This window comes from Silene latifolia, chromosome 6, assembly GCF_048544455.1.
Source record: "Silene latifolia isolate original U9 population chromosome 6, ASM4854445v1, whole genome shotgun sequence".
Taxonomy (NCBI): domain Eukaryota; kingdom Viridiplantae; phylum Streptophyta; class Magnoliopsida; order Caryophyllales; family Caryophyllaceae; genus Silene; species Silene latifolia.
In genome coordinates, this window is record NC_133531.1 from 88,952,874 (window position 1) to 88,974,500 (window position 21,627).

The following is a 21,627-nucleotide window of genomic DNA, read 5'->3' on the forward strand; positions in this document are numbered from 1 at the left end:
TTATGTCCTCATGGTATACGGGACATGTACGCCTCCAATGCCCAGTCTTGTGGCAATGGTGACACTCCATGTTACCATCCTTGCTCTTTGTCGCGCCTGATGAGTTGCTCGACTCACCAGGACCACTCTTACCTGAACCCGACTTCTTGAACTTCGCCTTACCTACTGCTAGGTCTGCTTTAGCTTTGCCCTTACCCTTGCCCTTGTTTAACACAACAAGAACATCCTGTTTCATGCTCCCACTGAACTTCATGTCCTTCTCGGTCTGTACGAGAAGGGAGTGCAGTTCATGGGGACTTTTCTTCAAATCATTCATATAGTAATTCGCTCTAAAGAGCGCAAAACCATCGTGGAGTGAATGAAGCATGCGGTGAATAACAATGTTCTCGCTGATCTTACAATCAAGCGTCTCCAGCTTCTCGACATTCTCAATCATGCTGAGAATGTGTGGGCTAACTGGTTGGCCCTTCTGGAGTCTCGCATCAAAGAAGCGAGTGGTATGCTCATAGGTCACGATTCTCGGTGCTTTCGAGAATTCCTTAGTGAGCGTGGTGAAAATCTTGTTTGCACCATGGGCTATGAAGCGTTTCTGCAAATTGGGTTCCATTGCAAAAATGAGTACGTTTTTAATTGCACCCGCTTCCATACAGAAATCGTTAAACTTGGCGATCTCATTAGCTCTAGCCGTGGGACCTGGGTTTGGCGGGATGGGCTCAATTAGATATTTGAGCTTTCCGTCGCCAGGGCAAAGATTCCGTAATGCCGCCTCCCAGTCCGCGAAGTTTGATCCATCATTCTTGATCGAGTAGACGATTCATCCGATTCATGAAGATCCGGCCGGGACTCACGGTCCAATGTGGCACTTGGCATTGGGTCGTTAGTAGGACCAGCCATTTCGTTATAGCAGTTTAAAACTTCGTGTTCTACACTGAAAAAGAAAGAAAAACAAAAACGAAATAAGCAACTCATCGAGGTGATTTAAGTCTATTTAAAAAGTATTTTAACGTGTAGACTCAAGCACTTGCATAATTGATCTTCCTCAAGAATGATACAAGTGATCCCAAGACTCAATTTCCGTAAATTGATAAGCCAACTGTTTAGCAAATTCTTAGTAAGAACTCTTGGTCGATAGATTTGTAAATCCTATCTATAGTCCACCATAATCACAGATCGCACGAGTGACCATAGTGTTGAGATAAAATAGGTCAATCGGTTCCAACTTACCCGACGTAGAAGGGGTCATATTATGCCTACCGACGAAGAAGGGACTCATTGGAGTTTGACCTATAAAGACCATTCTCAATTTTGGTTTATACGAGGAAGATCCCATCAACTTAATTTTAATTCATTTTAAGTGAACTAATAACTAGCGTCTGCGTGAATGAATTAATTTAGGTGATGGCTTAGCATAGATCGTGTGACATGAGAATGTCAAAGAAAACTAACTCGTGACCTCTATATGTGTCAGTTTTCATGCAATAATTAGGTGGTTTGGTTTTAGGCGGAATATGATGCAAATTATCGTTACGAAAAATAAATAAAAGAATGCAATACGTAAATAAAATTCCTAGTGTGGCCTATCCTAGTAAAATAACGTAACACAACTTTGGAATCCACCGTTGGACCCGAAAAGCTTGTCTTGATGTTCCATCTTTGACCTTGCAGCGGGAGTGAGCATCCGATCTCCATTTTTGGTCTTCTCAAAATTACAATTAAAAATTACAAAATATAAACCTATTTACATTCTAATTAAAAACTGTAAATACAAGTGAAAAATCCAAAACGGAGATACGAGATCTCAAAATACAACCAAGACCGTGTTCCATCATTACGGTAACACGTTCTACTAAGGCCACACTAAGTTACAACCGTTTGTAAAATATTAAATACGTAATAAAAAGGCATTCACGGCATTCAAAATAACGATAGAAGAAAATGCATCAACTAAAACAAATTTATTCGTGACATAATTCCGTAATTATGTTAAATTTATCCAAACCACCTTATAATGACTAAAATTATGTGATAAAACCGCTTTAATCATCTTAATTTTAATCCGTGATAATCCGTTACTTTAAATACGCTTTAAAATAACTACATGGTACGTGAGTGAACCGTTTCACTATCAAGCGAGAGTACAATATCCGTATAAAGTACATATTAAGGCCAAAAGAAAATTTAAAACAAAAAGAACAAATTTTCAAAGCTGCCAGAAACGAAATCCCTCGATCCAGGGACAAAAGTGCTCGATCGAGGAACAAAAGGGCTCGATCGACTGAACTGCTAGTCGATCGAGAGGTATGCTAATCAGAAAGTACTCGATCGACAGTACTGGAGGTCGATCGAGGGCTTTTATCAGCAAATCTGCTCGATCGAGTACGAGGACTTCTCGATCGAGCAGTGGGGTTTTAAACAGAGGTCGATCGAGTACAGCAAGGACTCGATCGAGCAAAATCAAGACAGAAAAAGCTCTCGATCGAGTAGAAATCCACTCGATCGAGACCAAACAAGTTCTGAAAACTTAAAACCCTCGTGAAAACAGTTTGTCAACACAAAACCAATTTCAATTTGATCAAAAACGCATGAAATCAAATTAATAATTGTCAAAATTTAACATATTGCTATAATTTCCGTATAAAATAACAATATGCAAAATAACAAAACGAAAACTAGATGAATCAACCGTGTAAAACATGTCACGGTTTCCAAAAAAAACGCAACAACCGTGTATACAAGGCACGGTTTTCGAGACAAAAACAATCGTTTTATGAAAAATCACAATGAAAATTTATGTGGCCTCGCTCTGATACCACTTGTGGGGTTATATCCGTATAAGACCCTTTAAATATAGGACTATAACGTAAATTTAACATGTGAAATATGGTCATAAACGAAATACAACAATGAAACGATAAAGATTAAGAATCAACCTCGGGTCCTTTGTAGTGCGGCGTAAAGAACAGAAATCAACAGAGATTTCCTCCTAATCGTTGCACCCAAGACCGTCTGAGACTATGCCCTTGTGCTAGAAATGCTCTCTAATTGACTTGCAATATCGAGAGAGCTATTGTGAGGTTTTACCGATGTGAGATCTAGGAATTTCAGAGAAAATGTTCCGAAACCCTAATATTTTCGAGAATGAATGATTAGGTTTCAAAAGGAGAAGAAACTCCCCTTTTGTTCCTTCATTTGGCCGTGGGTTTCATGAGGGGGAGTGGGCTTATCCACTTCCTCCTTATTAAACTCGTGGTCCGATAAATTTCGCTAAAATGTATACGACGAGGTTTTTATAAATCGTCATCGGTTATCGGCTATTAAAACATCAACTAATAATACGGGTTAGTTGAAGTATTAATACATGTCCGACAAAGACGATATTGTATAATTTATTCAACATACATTAATTAAATATAATCGTTTATATGTAATTTACGAATTAACTGTTTAATTCGCCTTAGCTCATTTTATTTAATCCGTATTAAATATAATATCTCAACATCACATTTTGACTAATTACTAGTCAAATAGCTCGGACTAACTGGTTAGTCAAAATTGGCATCAACATGACTGTATTTTCATACTGTCACATCTCTCAAACGTATCATATAGGTGTGACTTTTAGGGACCAGTTGATCACCGCCATCTGTATGACAATAACGTCAAACTTATCTAGCAAGCCAACCGTTATTGATAAACGTGGACCAACTGATTATGATACAAAAGTATACTGATGCGGTCGTTTCTACACCAAAAATATAATACCTAGATTACTGCTAACGAAGTCAGCGGCAAGTAGGGTCGATCTCCACAGGGAGGCTAAGTTGCTATCTATCTGTTTAATTCGGTCTGTCAAAGTGTCATAGGGGGGTTGAAAGGTTTCAGCTAAACTAGAAACTAAGCAAGAGAAATAAAGAGAGAGATTAACAGAAGAAAAGAGAGTATGCTAGGAGTCGGTCCACCGTGGCAACTATCAGATCTATTATATCAGGAATATTAAGGCGATTAGACTATTGATAAGAAGAGCTATGGTCGTCACCTTTCGGTCCTTAAACCGCCCTAGAGCGTAAACAGCTTAACTTTCGCCCTCACTGCAATACCCTATTGTAATTAAGCAAGCCTTCCCTTCCAATCTTTCGATCTAGGTCGGGGTTAACTAGATTTATGGTCTCCTGCATGCATTCATTCGACCGGATAACAATTAAATTGCCTAATACAATTCCTATCGCAAGACTAATCTATTTAATACAATTAAAGCATCGCTACCACGGCTTCCCTAATCCTAACATACTAGGGGATTTAGCTAGACATGGAGATGGGGGAAACAATAATAAAATAAATAATAACAATAAACATTAAAAGAAAGAGAAAAAGGGAAGGAGAAATTACTGTAAATAAATGATCCGGAAATTGAGAGCAAAGTGACAGTGTAACGTAACAAGGGAAAGAAAAGAGAGAATTAGAGTGTAGAGTCTCCGGATAAAAGGAGATGATTACAAATGACATCCCTAACTCCTATTTATAAGAAATTAGGAGTAGGGTTAAACCTAATTAACGAATTAAAGCTTAAAAGCCCAACCCGTCAGCGAAGCCACTCGATCGAGTAAAGAAATCACTCGATCGAGTGAACTCGACTCAAAAACCTGCTCGATCGAGTAAGGAAGTCCTCGATCGAGTAAACGCATAAGAAGAACTGGTCGATCGAGTAATCTAACCCCTCGATCGACTTATTATACCACTTAAAACCACTCGATCGACCAAGAATGTCTTTGATCGAGTGATAATTGACTTCAGCAGCTTGTATTTCTCGTTAATTTGCCTTTGACTTGTCCTTTTAGCTCCCGGAACACCTTCACGCATCCCAAGACAGCAATATTTCCCGCTCCAAATCTACTCTTCCTCCAAATGCATGCAAAACGAGCGGTAAATGGCTTGATTTCACCACTTTTGGGTCCATACCTGCAAATAAGACATAATATCCCAAAGTAGCATATTCGGGGCATTTCGTAGCATAAAACTACGATAAAAGCATAGAAATACGTGCATAAAATAGGCTAAAAAGACTATATAAAATGCACGTATCAAATCTCCCCAAACCAAACCTTTACTCGTCCTCGAGTAAACTCAAAACTATACACTAATGGAACGGAAAAAATAACTCAGAGCTAGCTACAAATGCCCGCTTAAGCCAATTTAATGCAAGCAAACTAAAACTTATAGCTAAACAGTCAAATGCAAACGAGTTGTAAGATGTTTATAAATAAAGCTGAACCGTCGACCTTGCAAGACCTTTAATGATGGACTCTCACGGGTCACTCTTTCTCTCATGAAGCAAAGGGCAAGCATAAATATGTAAGAGAGAGAAAGAAATATAGTCGCTCACCTAAACTACGACCCACATAAACATGCATGCAACTAATATGATAGACAATTCTAACTACCGTACACACATTCCAACCAAACAAGGTCCGTCATAGCCGAGGGCTTACAAAAATATGGTAAAGTGAGGCAATGGGTAAGAAAAGGCAAAACATTCATGGGAATGTGGAGGTATAGGTGATCAAGCTAGTACCTAAACAGAACCATATCAACATATCCATTTCCAACTCAATTTTGAATAAGCACATGCCCTTCACTTGGCATAAAACTCACCAAACCGAACCAAACATACTCCTCATATGAAATAAGATAGAGCATAGGAGTAGAAACCGTCAACTAACAACATCTTTTTTTTTTTGAAATTTTCTTTTTCTATTTTTTTTTCATTTTTCATTTCTTTCGGTTTCTTCTTTTTTTCGAATTCTTTTTTTTTCATTTTTTCACTTTCATCAATCCTCCTTTCCTTCATAAATTACCAACTCCGATTCAATAGAATATGCGCCAATATTTGATACAATGAAATATATACCGCAAAACAACAATCTAAACTAGCTTGACAAGGCAGGCTAAATTTGGATGTAGCTAAAGGGTCAACTGGCAAATTTGGCTAATGTGGAGTTAAATGGGTAAAAATGAAAGAAAGGGAAAATGTAAGCACCTCCCTGCATGTGACACCAACCACTAACCCGAATGTATGACGGCAAAAAGCAATTGAATTTCATAAACGTGCAAATTGATGATACATGTTATGCAAGGAGTAACTACTCACAATCCTACATGAAACTGGTCACAAATGACACCAGTTTATAAGGCTCTAATTCCTTAGAAATTATAAGTAGGTTGCCAAAATTTTAGGTCAAGTCTATTCGTTCAGCTAAATTTAAACATTAACTCGTAGATTATGCGATAAGACAAAGCTAAAAGATAACAGTTTAATGCAAGGCTTAAGCAAAAAGACAAATGCAGAGCAATATCATCATGGAAATCTACCGTTCTGACTCAACCTATATGCTAAAATAAACGTGAATTTTTTTGAATTTCAATAATTTTTAAATTTTTTATTGAATTTTTGATTTTAATAAAATAAAAACAATGCAAACAGAAAATTAAACGTGATTGCTGAAATGTAATGAAAACGAAATGCAGACACAGATATGGATGCATAGCCTCCCCAAACCAAACTGTACAATGCCCCCATTGTACCCAAACATGGAAGGAATTGCAAACTAAAGGAAGAAAAGAGTAAAAGCGGAAAACTCACAAAACAACGCGAATAAGGGGACCTCCCCAAACCGACCATGAAATGGGAGGTTGCTAAGGCCCGGAAAAACCGTCTCAGTAAGCTAATCCAAGTCAATAGCACTCGATGGCAGTCCAGCAGTGGTCGATCGAATGAATGGGCGCTCAAAAACTGCTCGATCGAATGGAAACTAGGTCGATCGAGTGGTTTCAGTTCTGCAGGCGGTCGATCGAGTAACATCTTCACTCGATCGACTGGATTCATCAGCAAAGGTACTCGATCGAGTAGAATGACTACTCGATCGACTGGTCCTCGATGAATTCCTGCAAAATGCAATGAAAACAGCCCGCAAACTAACAAAATTAAGCTTACTGAGATAGTCTATGGTATAAAACCATTTATTATAACTGAAATGAATTAAAATGCAAAAATAAAATCGCCGGGTTGCCTCCCGGGTAGCGCTAGCTTCAGTCAGGTCCCAGCTCGACCTTCTTTTCTTCGAGCCTTCTAATTAATCACGATCAAAACAGCTCAAAGCGCGCAGCATCAAATCATAAACCTGCGCATGTGCTACACAGAACAGTAAGTAGCACCAGAGTGGAATAACAAAATAGGAAATAAAAATGTTTAACTTTTTAAGCCGGACAAATTTCCTATGGGCGCTCCTAAATTTATCCACAAAATAAAGGAGCGCGGGAGCAATCGTCAATACATTATGGGTTGAATTCAAATTAGCGATTTTGAGATGACATGTACGGTGAAAATCAGTTAAATTATATGTCCACATGGGAGGGGGTAAAGCATTAAAAGGACATGCATGAATCAGACGAGGTAACATACAAACAATAATAAAATTACCGTTTACTACCTCAGGTTGGTTGCTCTTAACCATGGAATCACTGATAAAAGAATGTGATACCTCATCCGTGCTAGGAGCAACTACCGTCTCAACTGCTTCTTCATCTACCTCCTCAGTGGAATCTGCCCCGTAAATCGCAGCTTCAAGTGTATCCGACTCGGCTGTGAATAGGGGAGGTTCACCGTAATCCTCATCATCGTCAAACTCGTCATCCAATATGAACCCAAGTGACGAATAAAAGCTCCCATCAATGGCCAATTCAGTCAATCGAGCAAATTGCTCACTCGATCGACCAAGTTCCTTCCGCACCTCACTCGATCGAGTAACAAAATCACTCGATCGAGTACTATCCTCCTGTCTGTCACTCGATCGAGCATAATGTTCACTCGATCGAGCACTTTCCTCATGCATGTCACTCGATCGAGAAGAGATGTTACTCGATCGAGGACTTTCTTCCTGTACAGCGCTGACATCCCTGCATACGTTTTGGAAATACGATAGAAAGTCGTCATCCGAAATATAGAAATCATTTTCCGCATTGGGCAACGCGGGTTCTTCATGGGAAAAACCGCTCTTGGTCAAGCACACCTCTTTTGATTTCCGTTCATCCAACCCAGCCGTTAACCGAGCAATTTGATGTAACTCAAAGCAATTTCGGTGACTTGAGCACCCACATGTCTACCAAATTCGGAATTAAGGATTTCAGCTCCGCGGTTTCTTTTTTCTCTACATCACGAGGATCTTGTTGCGGTGGCCATTGATGGGGTGGATGTGGCGGCACAACTACAGCTGCATTGTGCTCAGCAGGACCACATCCCCAAGATTTCTTCCTTTCCCAACTAGCAGGTTTCTCAGACTGGGCTTCAAACTGAGCAATCAGTCGGGAGACAGATGTCATCTTGGCAAGAGGGATCGAAGGTACTCAAGCCTTCCCTTCGATAATCTCCCTCAGTAGCCTGTCTAATAAACCTGTAGGCCTATCAAAACAATGCTAAAGAAAAAGATAAGAACAACCTCAAGGTACTTAGTCTTCCCTTGAGGCGAAAAGACAAACAAAAATAAAACAGATAAAAAGCGTCGCCTCCCCGGCAACGGCGCCAAAATTTGATGCGGTCGTTTCTACACCAAAAATATAATACCTAGATTACTGCTAACGAAGTCAGCGGCAAGTAGGGTCGATCTCCACAGGGAGGCTAAGTTGCTATCTATCTGTTTAATTCGGTCTGTCAAAGTGTCATAGGGGGGTTGAAAGGTTTCAGCTAAACTAGAAACTAAGCAAGAGAAATAAAGAGAGAGATTAACAGAAGAAAAGAGAGTATGCTAGGAGTCGGTCCACCGTGGCAACTATCAGATCTATTATATCAGGAATATTAAGGCGATTAGACTATTGATAAGAAGAGCTATGGTCGTCACCTTTCGGTCCTTAAACCGCCCTAGAGCGTAAACAGCTTAACTTTCGCCCTCACTGCAATACCCTATTGTAATTAAGCAAGCCTTCCCTTCCAATCTTTCGATCTAGGTCGGGGTTAACTAGATTTATGGTCTCCTGCATGCATTCATTCGACCGGATAACAATTAAATTGCCTAATACAATTCCTATCGCAAGACTAATCTATTTAATACAATTAAAGCATCGCTACCACGGCTTCCCTAATCCTAACATACTAGGGGATTTAGCTAGACATGGAGATGGGGGAAACAATAATAAAATAAATAATAACAATAAACATTAAAAGAAAGAGAAAAAGGGAAGGAGAAATTACTGTAAATAAATGATCCGGAAATTGAGAGCAAAGTGACAGTGTAACGTAACAAGGGAAAGAAAAGAGAGAATTAGAGTGTAGAGTCTCCGGATAAAAGGAGATGATTACAAATGACATCCCTAACTCCTATTTATAAGAAATTAGGAGTAGGGTTAAACCTAATTAACGAATTAAAGCTTAAAAGCCCAACCCGTCAGCGAAGCCACTCGATCGAGTAAAGAAATCACTCGATCGAGTGAACTCGACTCAAAAACCTGCTCGATCGAGTAAGGAAGTCCTCGATCGAGTAAACGCATAAGAAGAACTGGTCGATCGAGTAATCTAACCCCTCGATCGACTTATTATACCACTTAAAACCACTCGATCGACCAAGAATGTCTTTGATCGAGTGATAATTGACTTCAGCAGCTTGTATTTCTCGTTAATTTGCCTTTGACTTGTCCTTTTAGCTCCCGGAACACCTTCACGCATCCCAAGACAGCAATATTTCCCGCTCCAAATCTACTCTTCCTCCAAATGCATGCAAAACGAGCGGTAAATGGCTTGATTTCACCACTTTTGGGTCCATACCTGCAAATAAGACATAATATCCCAAAGTAGCATATTCGGGGCATTTCGTAGCATAAAACTACGATAAAAGCATAGAAATACGTGCATAAAATAGGCTAAAAAGACTATATAAAATGCACGTATCATATACCCTTTGATCCTTTTAGAGATTTATAAGTCCTTGCACTAACTGTAAAGGACACCAGCCCCAACATGAGCAAGCTGGATGCCAAAGATGTTGAGCCCCTAATGCCCAAAGAAAGTGACGAGATGATTGTTGAGGAAGTCTCTCCTAATTCTAAGGAGAGTGATGCCGTTTCTAAGATGGTGGAAGTTCCCATTGAGAATGAGAAAGTAAAAGTGAGATATGTGGAGGATGGTCCTCCAAAGGAAGTTGTTCAAGTACCGTTGATGCGACCATAATTGGCGCATATTTAGCCCCCGAATTACCATTGTTTCTATGCTTTTTAGTGCCTATTTGGGTCATTTCTTATCTTTAGATCTTTGTTTTGCATATTCTTTGAGATTTTGATCCCTTGGTAGGAAAGGAGTAAGAATCTTGCATTTTCATGGCAAAACGAGGCTAAATGGATCGTATTCAATGACCAAGCATCAAGGAGAGACAAGACTAGAAGGCCTTTGTACATAGCTAAGTAGAAGATCAATGTTGAGAAAGGATCCTTGAGTCCCCAAGGAAATCCCCAAGGATTCTATGAAGAAAAGGGAAGAAAAGAAGAAGGAATGACGTTGTAGAAGAATCCGAACGGATCATCCATGATCCGTCCGTCCGCCTGACTCAATCCGAGCGTCCTTACCCGTGATCCGCTCGGATCCCCAGGCCCAATCCGAGCGTCTTCGCCTTGATCCGCTCGGATCGTCCATGCCCCATCCGTCCGTCTCGACCTCCATCCGCTCGGATCACGGTCTGACATGGTTTCGTCCTTCAAGTTACAAAATGGAGACGCCCTTCTCTCATTGAATACCGGAGTCTCCTTGCTCAACTTAAAAAGTGTAATTACTAGTTTAACCCTTAGTTAACCCTAATGCATCCTCCCTAATTTTCACTATAAATACCCCATTAGTCTAATTAGAGGAGCATGTTCTTCTTATCAATAATTAGTGTAGCTAATATCAATCAAATCTCTCTTCAATATTGTAATCAAATATTAATCAAGTTTTAATCCAAGTTTTAGTTCCTTAATCTCTCTCTTGTTCTTACTTTATTTTGGGTAATTGAAGATTATTTGGGTTATTATTGGGAGATTGACAACCTCTCAATCTAGGATTCAAGTACTTCTATTATTCTTGCTTTATTATTGGAATCATTAGTAGGTATAATCTCTTAATCCCTTTTTAATTATTGCTAATTACTTTCATTTATTCATCATGTTTCATTATGTTAGTATGATTGACAACCTTTCTAGCATGATCAATATGATAATGAGTGAGTAGTCTCTTAGCTAGGGTTTAATGGGTGATTAGGGGAAACCAACATGGGGAATGATTCATGCTTAAATCAATATGCTTTCATATCTTATTTGCTTGCTTGTTTTGATCTTAATACATGCACATGTTATGTTTGATGAAATGCTAAGCCTATGAATCCTTGCATTTATTATCATCTACTATCTCTTCAACTTGACTTGTAAGACATAACCCAACTCGAGTCTTGTTAGATCATGCATGTGTTAAGTAGGAAAGATTAAGTCGACTTGTAGGTGTTGTACAATCTATGTGATTCGGCTCCGGGACCCAAACTTTCCTAGGATTGTAAGATATAACCCAACTCAATCCATCACAACAATAATTGCTTGCTTATAATTTGAGAACATGTTTGTATGATCATATCCCATGAATCCCCTATGAACCCATGACACCCTAGTGCTTTTAATCAATTGTTTACACCCTTATTCCATTTACCTTGTTAGTTTATTTTCATTGCTATTTTAGTTTAGTAACCTTCTACATCAACCCAACTTGTGACACCCCTAGACACCACTAGTAGCAATAGAAATCTTCGTTTTTCAATACCCGTCCCTTGGGATCCGACCTTTACTTGCCCCTTTACTAATTGTAGAGTTGTTTGTGAAGTATAAATTGTGTTTTGTATCGACCATTGACCAACGACCACATATGCTTAATTGTGAACACCAAATGGCCTCGATCAAAAATGGCGCCGTTCGTTTTAGGGACGGTGTTTAATTGATTTTAGATTTCTTTTGTTATTTTTAGTTGTGTCTTTTTCGCCTTGGGGAAGTAAAACTCCTCAAGGAATGTTCTAATTGTTTTCTAGTTGTTTGATATTTTGCATGTCTAGAAGGTTACAAAGAGATTTGTTACCTTTTGACCGTGAAATCGAAAGAACCTTGACGAATAATAGGAGACTTGTTAGGAGGAATTTGGGAGGTGTTGGTGAAGTTGTTCAACCCACTAGTGAGTTTATCAATCCTTTCGCAATAGAAGGAGAAGAGAACCCATTAAACAATACCACACAAAATCCACCTACAATGCCTAAATTCTCGTCACACTCTATACCCACCGAGGAGGATCTACCAAACGGTACTCCTACCCCACAACATCTTACCGGAAACTTTATTGCCAAGTCCGCCTTCATCCAACTAGTTGAGAGGAGCCAATTCGGGGGAATGCCTAGTGAGGACCCTCATTCTCATATGGAAACATTTTGTGATTATTGTGAATCTATCTCTCAAACGGGCGTGACTCAAGACCAAATAAGATGGGTCTTATTTCCTTTTTCGTTAATCGGCAAGACCGCAAAGCAATGGTTGAAGGGCCTTGATAAGACCACCCTTGGAATAGATTCTTGGAAGAAGTTAGCTCTCGCTTTCTACAAAAAATTCTACCCACCGGAGAAGACCAATATGCTAAGAGCTCAAATCACGAGTTTTAAGCAAAGGGATGAAGAGTCTTTGTATGAAGCTTGGGAGCGGTTCAAAGGTGTTTGTCGCTCATGTCCTCACCATGGACTTAGCGAATGGTTTTTAGTGCAACAATTTTGGAATGGTTTATATGAAGATTCAAGGAACATCCTCAATATGGGATCAAATGGAATGTTCACCGAAGTTGATGACAATCAAACATGGAACAAGATTGAGGAAATGGCGGTCCATAATTCGCAATATAGTAGGCCTCGCAAGGCTACTAGAGGAAAGTATGAAGTGGACACCGTTACTCAATTGGGTGCTCAACTTAGTGCTCACATTGACACAATCAACTTGAAATTTGAACAAGCTATGGCTAGACTTGAGGAAAGCTCAAAATCATCAAAGCATCATGTCAATGCCATGACGGCATCCTCATCAATCCCAAGCGGGATATGTGAGAATTGTGGAACCTTGGGCCATGACTCAAGTGAATGTAGGGGAACGACCGAACAAGTCAATGCTTTCCAAGCTTACAAAAGTGGCACCCCTTATTCAAATTTTTACAATGAAAACACCAAGTTCCACCCAAATCTCTCATACAAGAGCCAAAATGTCCAAAACCCTCAAACTACATACACTCCACCACCCATGAGAAATCAAAATCAAAGACCCTTTTTCAATCAAAACCAAGGCTACCAAAATCAAAATCCATACAATCACCACAATGACCAAAGTTTTGATGTCCAAAAAGCGGTCATTCAAATGCAAAAAAATCAACAAGAATTCTTCACCCAAATGCAAAAGGATAGCCAAGCAAAGGATACCACCATCAACAACATTTTAGCTCACACCAAGATGTTGGAAACACAATTGACCCAACTAGCATCTTCAAGCTCATCAAGACAAAAGGGGCAATTACCACCTCAAGGTAACCCCCCTAGACATGAAACGGTTAGTGCCATTCACTTGAGAAGTGGTACAAGATATGAAGCCCCGAAGAAGCAAGTTGAGGATGAAGTTGTGAGAGCTAGTGAGAATGAAGTTGTGGTGGAAGGTCCCAAAGAAAGGGAATCATCAAAAGAAGAAAGTTCAAAGAAAAATGAAGACAAAACCAAAGAAAAGGAGCCCATTGTGATTAGACTTCCTTTTCCAAGTCGTCAAGCCAAGCCCAAATTTGATGATCAACTTGGAAAGTTCATGGAAATTGTAAAGAACCTAGAAGTCTCAATTCCTTTCACGGAATTAATCAATCACGTTCCGGCCTATGCAAAGTACATGAAAGATATCCTCACAAAGAAGAAGTCAATCCGGAAACTTGAGACTATCGCCTTCACTAAGGTGAGTAGTGCAATTCTTCAAGGGAATTCACCTCCAAAGTTAAAGGATCCGGGAAGCTTCTCAATACCGTGTACCATTGGCGACACAACGATCAACAAAGCCTTATGTGATCTAGGGGCTAGTGTGAGTGTCATGCCGTACTCGGTGAGTAAAAGGTTGGGAATGGGAGAGCTCAAATGTACCAACATCACTCTTCAAATGGCCGATAGATCGACGAAGACACCGCTAGGGATATGGGAAGATGTCCCCGTGCGAATTGGGAAGTTTTTCATTCCGGTGGACTTTGTCATTGTTGATATGGAGGAAGATTCCAACATTCCAATCATCTTAGGAAGACCTTTCCTACACACCGCGGGTGCGGTAATTGATGTGAAACATGGAGAGCTCACTTTAGAGGTAGGAGATGAAAGCATAACTTTTAATCTTGACAAGACCATGAGAGCTCCTCGTTTGCATGAGCCATGTTTCATGATTGATCATTATAGCCGCAAAGATGAGAAGAAGAGATCGGAACTCCAATGGAAGAAGAAAGTTGAAGATACTCCATTCAAAGAGCAAGTGAATTATGAAAAGGAGAGCTCGCAAAGCTCATCAAAATCAACCAAGGAAGAAGAAGATGGCCTCATTGGCCAAACGAAGAAATTGGGAGAGTTGTCTCCATCCAAGCAAGAGATTTTCAATGATCAACTCAATGAAGTTTGTGGTCTTTGGGACGACGAATTTGAAGGGATCTTTAATCCCTACATTGGACATGCCATCGATCATGATCAACAACAAGAGCCACGGTCTATTGAGGACCTCTACCACAACAATGAACAAGCTTTTAATTACTTCTTCGAGGTGTTGAGCAACATCAACAACACCTTGAACATGCCTCCTTGACATCTCATCAAGAATGAGAGTTTGGTGGAGTCCTCCCTAAACCACCACTTGTAAATATTTCTAACTCCCTAACTTACATTTAATTTTTGCATTGCATTTTTGTCATTTTTGGATTTTATTTACCTTGATCAAAATAATTGTCATGAAAAGAGAGAAGTGAGGGAGGGACTAATGATTTTAATTGATTTGTAGTGATTTACCTTAGTGTGGGGATGGGAATTGCCTAGGCTATTCACGCCTTAGTAGTGCCCCCACAATGAAGAACACAAGATTTGAAAGAAAGAAAGAAAGAATGTTAAGGAATGGGTTTGCGCAAGGATCCGTGTAATCAAGGAAGAATCCGAGCGGATTCTCGACAATCCGCCGTCGTCTGCAGAGGATCCGAGCGTCCACCGAGAAGACGCCGTCTTGGGCTGTGCAAATATTGAAGAATTCTGTCTGTTAAGGAATCCGAGCGGATTTCGGAAAGACGCCCGTCTCCCAGGATCCGTCCGTCTCGGTAAAATCCGCCCGTCTTAAAAGTCAAGAAAAACAAGAAAAATCTCTCGGATGAGAATCGTCAGGATTTCCCAAGAGACGCCCGTCCTCAATAAAAATCCGAGCGGATTTTCCCGGGAGACGCCCGTCTTTAGGCGGGATTTTTAAAATTTGAAGCTTGAAAATCCGAGCGGATTGCGCCTAATCCGCACGGATCGTGCCTGCATCTTCGAGATTTTCGTTTCTTTAAATACCCCCCACCTTCATTCATTCATTCATTCATTCATAAACACTACTCATAACACCAAAACCCTCATCCTCTCCATCTCAAACACAAAAACCCTCAACAAAATCACCAAAACAAAATCAAACCATCCTTCAAACATCAAATTAATCACTCCATCTTCAAGAAAAATCAAAACCAAGCACAAAATCTTCACCCTTTGAGTCGATTTTTGCTCTCATAAAGGCAAAGCCTTTCACTTTCAAAATCGATTTGGGCATTCTACAAATTGAAGATTTTTGATTCTCTACTTGGTTTGTTCATCAAATGGCAAGAACAAAGGGAGCAACAAAGGCACCAAAAGCAAAGGCTCTCTCTCAAAGGCAAAAAGCTCTACAAACAAAGAAAGCTTTGGCAATGGTGGTGTCAAGTTCATATGTGAAAAAACCTTAGAGAAGCTAGGTGTCCTTGAACAAACAAGAGTCTTTTTCAATGCCATGGGTTTGAAGAAATTGTTTGAAATGAAAGAAGTAACATACCCCTCCCTTGTCTTGGAATTTTTAAGTTCCTTGAAAGTGACAAAGGTTGAGAATAGAGAAAATATTGAGTTTCGTCTAGCTAACACTAGTAGACGCATTTCCTTTCCGGAATTGGGTGCAATTTTGGGTCTTAGCGATGCACATAAATTCTATAAGCAATATGGTAAGTACGATCCCGCGCCTCTTTGGGAGGCAATCTCCGGGAAGAAATATGAAGATTTTCATGCTTGTCGTGCTCTCTTGGTCCATCATCCGGGCATAAGAGTTTGGCACAAAGTTGTGGGAAATACCATAATTGCTAGAAGAGACACCAATCATTTCACGGGGCTCGATTTTATTCTCCTTGAATCAACCTTGAATATTGGAAGAATTCACACCAAGCCTTACAATTGTTTGAGGCTATTGGTTGATAGATGGCTTCATGTAGATAGTGGGAAGAAGGGTCAAACCGTAATTGTTAATGGCGGCCTTGTCACGGTCCTAGCCAAGCACTTTGATCCTAATTTCAATAAGGATAACAAGTACAAGGCTAAGGATGGTGGCCATCTTATTGATATGTCCACCTTGATTAACAAGTTTAAGTGGGTTGCTCACAATCCCCTTGATACCAAGTATGGGTGGCTTACTAGTGAGGCTCGTTCATTCACTTTACCCGCAAAGATTTGCCGTCTTAGTGTCCACCGGACCAACTATTTACTTCCCCTAACCAAAGAAGCCGAGTACATCATTCAACAACAAAAGGGTGATCATGAAACTCCCTCCTCTTCCATTGTTATACCACCTTACCCCTATGATTATGAAGAGTTCAAACCGCAAGGAGTTGAAATTGGAAAAGATTATGTCACTCTTCTAATGCAAGCCATGCACAAGCAAGCTTATGAAGATCGGAAAAATGCTTATTTGGCTCAATATCCTCCCCTCCTACATCTAGCTAAGCAAGGACTCCTTGATCCATCTTGTCCTTTGCCTAGTTGGGCGGATAGAGAAGCCTTATTTCCGGGTGCATCAAGGGATGTGGTGGAAGGCAATGAGGTTGTTGGAAATGATGAGGAGATTGATGATAATATTGAGGAAGAAGCAAGTGGAGATGAAGAAAGGGATGGTGAAGATGGTGAAGATGATGATGAGGAAAGCAATGAAGAAAGTGCCAAGGAAAGTGGCAATGAGACCACTTCTCATGAGGGAAGTGATGGTGATAGTAGCATGATGGAAGACTAGCCTTGGAGATTCCTACTCTCCCACGGTTTGTCTATATCTCTTTGTATTTCATTTCATTTTGATCATTGTTGGTTTAGTCCTAGCAACACCAAAGGACTCACACCTCGGTTCCTTTGAGGTGTTCTTTATTGTTCCCATTTTTGAAAATCCAAAATGACAATCTAGTCTCATGCATAGCATGTGCATGAACTCCCCCATGTCTCGACATTAGCAATAGTGTCTTACTTGGTTTGGGGAAGTTAATGCATACGCAACGGGAGGTAATTTAAATTATCCTCTCCGTCATAACAAAAATCATGCATCATGTAGTATAGCTTAGTGTAGAATTGCATTTAGCATAGAAATCATGCATCACCCTTGCATAATTTCCATCATTTTGGCCATTGAGGACAATGCCCATATTAGTGTGGGGATGGGAATTCTAACACTTAACTTTTATCCAAAAACCATAAAAATTGAAAAATTTCAAAATCATAAAAATTTGAAAAATTGAAAAACCAAAAACAAGCTCATTTCCTTTGTATATATTGTCTTGCATATATTGTTTGTTTCATCCTTGTTCACTTTGATCGACTACGCCACATCCGAGACATGAGGATATTGAAGACCGCATGGTATGATCTTTCCAATCTCCTTTTTCCTCTTTATGTTAATGACTATGTGGCTTTATTTTGATTAATGCGGTAAAAACAATGTGAACTTAGGACTTGCATTTAGATTATATTGCATACTAGTTGGTAGAATCATTCGCATTAGGATGTTTATATGTTAGTTGCATCATGGCATATAGTTGCATGTTAGAAAAATTTTGCGAAACCGTCTACTTGGGAAGCTTGACAAGTGTATATAGGCCCTAGTAGATGCTTTTTATTCTTAAGACTTTGCTTGTTAGAATACTTGTAAAACACCCTAGGATGTGTCATGCTAGTATCCTTTGACCCATGGTTTAAGGCCTAGTCAAGAGTACCTTGTGGTGTGATAACTCCTTGGCTACCGTTTATTCCAAGGTGACCCTTGAAACCATGCATACTTCTATCATTCATCCATGTTCTACCACATTTTTGTCAACAAAAGGGAATGGGCACAAAAAGAAATCAATTTGAGTTCAAAGAAATGAAAAGAAAAGAAAAAGTTTGCAAAAATGCATCAAATGAAAAGAGGAGCAAAAATAGAACTCCTAAGCTTCAAATACAAGGCACCCTCGTTACTAATTGGGGTGACTTTGAAAATGTTCAAAAAGAAATGCAAAAAAAAAAAAAGTTGTCAAGTATTGAAATGCCAAAAATCAAAAAGAAATGGCAAAGAAAGTGTTCTCAAATGTTATATACCACAAGAAATTGGGGGGAAAAACAAAAACAAAAGCAAACTCCCAAAATGAAACTCAAATATCTATTGATCCCTTTATCCATCGTATCCATTTTTGTGCATGGTAGAGAGGGGACGACCCTTCTTCTTGTCTAGGCAAGAGGGGGAATTCCGCGATCCTCCAGTGTTTCTAACACCATAGGGAGTCTACTCTTGACAAAAGCATTTAACGATTGAGGACAAAGGTACCCTAGCTTGACACATTTTGGAGGTGATTTATTGGTATCCTTCTAGGCTTAGTAGTTTGAACAAATTGCATCTATGAAGGATTGTGTACCCTTGAATTGCTTCCCTTGTAGATAATTTCCGCCACTTAGATGAGGAAAGTGGCTATTCTTTTGTAGATGCATCCATTACTTGATTTTGTGTGCTTAATGTTTGGATGTGTCGCCATTTTGGCAAGACCCACCTTGCCTTGCAAGAAGGCATCCTACCTCATGGTTGTCTTGTTGTGAGTTGAAGGGCGGAGTGAGACCCGCTAATTGTCTCATATCGGCTATTATTATTAGGTTAGGTTAGTATTGGTCCTAGTCTTTGTCACCTCTTTACTCGGGACGAGCAAAGGTTCGGTTTGGGGATATTTGATGCGACCATAATTGGCGCATATTTAGCCCCGAATTACCATTGTTTCCATGCTTTTTAGTGCCTATTTGGGTCATTTCTTATCTTTAGATCTTTGTTTTGCATATTCTTTGAGATTTTGATCCCTTGGTAGGAAAGGAGTAAGAATCTTGCATTTTCATGGCAAAACGAGGCTAAATGGATCGTATTCAATGACCAAGCATCAAGGAGAGACAAGACTAGAAGGCCTTTGTACATAGCTAAGTAGAAGATCAATGTTGAGAAAGGATCCTTGAGTCCCCAAGGAAATCCCCAAGGATTCTATGAAGAAAAGGGAAGAAAAGAAGAAGGAATGACGCTGTAGAAGAATCCGAACGGATCATCCATGATCCGTCCGTCCGCCCAGCTCAATCCGAGCGTCCTTACCCAAGATCCGCTCGGATCCCCCAGGCCCAATCCGAGCGTCTTCTGCCTTGATCCGCTCGGATCGTCCATGCCCCATCCGTCCGTCTCGACCTCCATCCGCTCGGATCACAATCTAAACATGGTTTCGTCCTTCAAGTTACAAAATGGAGACGCCCTTCTCTCATTGAATACCGGAGTCTCCTTGCTCAACTTAAAAGTGTAATTACTAGTTTAACCCTTAGTTAACCCTAATGCATCCTCCCTAATTTTCACTATAAATACCCCATTAGTCTAATTAGAGGAGCATGTTCTTCTTATCAATAATTAGTGTAGCTAATATCAATCAAATCTCTCTTCAATATTGTAATCAAATATTAATCAAGTTTTAATCCAAGTTTTAGTTCCTTAATCTCTCTCTTGTTCTTACTTTATTTTGGGTAATTGAAGATTATTTGGGTTATTATTGGGAGATTGACAACCTCTCAATCTAGGATTCAAGTACTTCTATTATTCTTGCTTTATTATTGGAATCATTAGTAGGTATAATCTCTTAATCCCTTTTTAATTATTGCTAATTACTTTCATTTATTCATCATGTTTCATTATGTTAGTATGATTGACAACCTTTCTAGCATGATCAATATGATAATGAGTGAGTAGTCTCTTAGCTAGGGTTTAATGGGTGATTAGGGAAACCAACATGGGGAATGATTCATGCTTAAATCAATATGCTTTCATATCTTATTTGCTTGCTTGTTTTGATCTTAATACATGCACATGTTATGTTTGATGAAATGCTAAGCCTATGAATCCTTGCATTTATTATCATCTACTATCTCTTCAACTTGACTTGTAAGACATAACCCAACTCGAGTCTTGTTAGATCATGCATGTGTTAAGTAGGAAAGATTAAGTCGACTTGTAGGTGTTGTACAATCTATGTGATTCGGCTCCGGGACCCAAACTTTCCTAGGATTGTAAGATATAACCCAACTCAATCCATCACAACAATAATTGCTTGCTTATAATTTGAGAACATGTTTGTATGATCATATCCCATGAATCCCCTATGAACCCATGACACCCTAGTGCTTTTAATCAATTGTTTACACCCTTATTCCATTTACCTTGTTAGTTTATTTTCATTGCTATTTTAGTTTAGTAACCTTCTACATCAACCCAACTTGTGACACCCCTAGACACCACTAGTAGCAATAGAAATCTTCGTTTTTCAATACCCGTCCCTTGGGATCCGACCTTTACTTGCCCCTTTACTAATTGTAGAGTTGTTTGTGAAGTATAAATTGTGTTTTGTATCGACCATTGACCAACGACCACATATGCTTAATTGTGAACACCAAATGGCCTCGATCAACCGTTTCCCCATCTCCTAGCAAAGCACAAGGAGGAAGGTAAGTTTGGTAAGTTTTTGGAAGTTTGTAAGAATTTGCAAGTCACCGTCCCATTTATTAAATTACTTACCCAAGTCCCTTCCTCCTCAAAGTTTATAAAGGAAATCCTCTCAAAGAAGCGATCCTTCAATAAGGTTGAGACCATTGCTTTCACCGAAGAGTGTAGTGCACTCTTACAAAATAAGTCTCCCCCGAAACTTAAGGACCCCGCTAGCTATTCTATTCCTTGCACTATAGGCACATATACCATTTATAAGGCCCTTTGAGACCTAGGTGCTAGTGTGAGTGTCATGCCCTATCATTAATACTATTAAAGCAAAAGCCAATATACTATATTTTGCTGATGTGTCAAGCTATGGTAAATTAACTGTATAAAATACACACCTACGTACGGTGTACGTAATAGTGTACGAGTAAAGTAGAGCTGATCATATGGCCCAGGCCCGCTAGCCCGACCCGGCCCAGCCCGATTTTTCCCCGGGCTTGGACCTCTATTTTAGGCCCGAAAAGCCCACGGCCCGAAGCCCATAGCCCG

The 21,627-nt window shown here is 39.7% G+C and overlaps 1 non-coding gene across 1 annotated transcript; it reads right to left on the minus strand.

Annotated features, from left to right (window-relative positions):
• Window positions 1-12,669: 12,669 nt before the first annotated feature.
• On the minus strand, window positions 12,670-12,776 carry LOC141589240 (small nucleolar RNA R71). The gene has a single exon (XR_012520189.1). It is a non-coding gene; the product is annotated as a small nucleolar RNA R71 (small nucleolar RNA).
• Window positions 12,777-21,627: the final 8,851 nt, after the last annotated feature.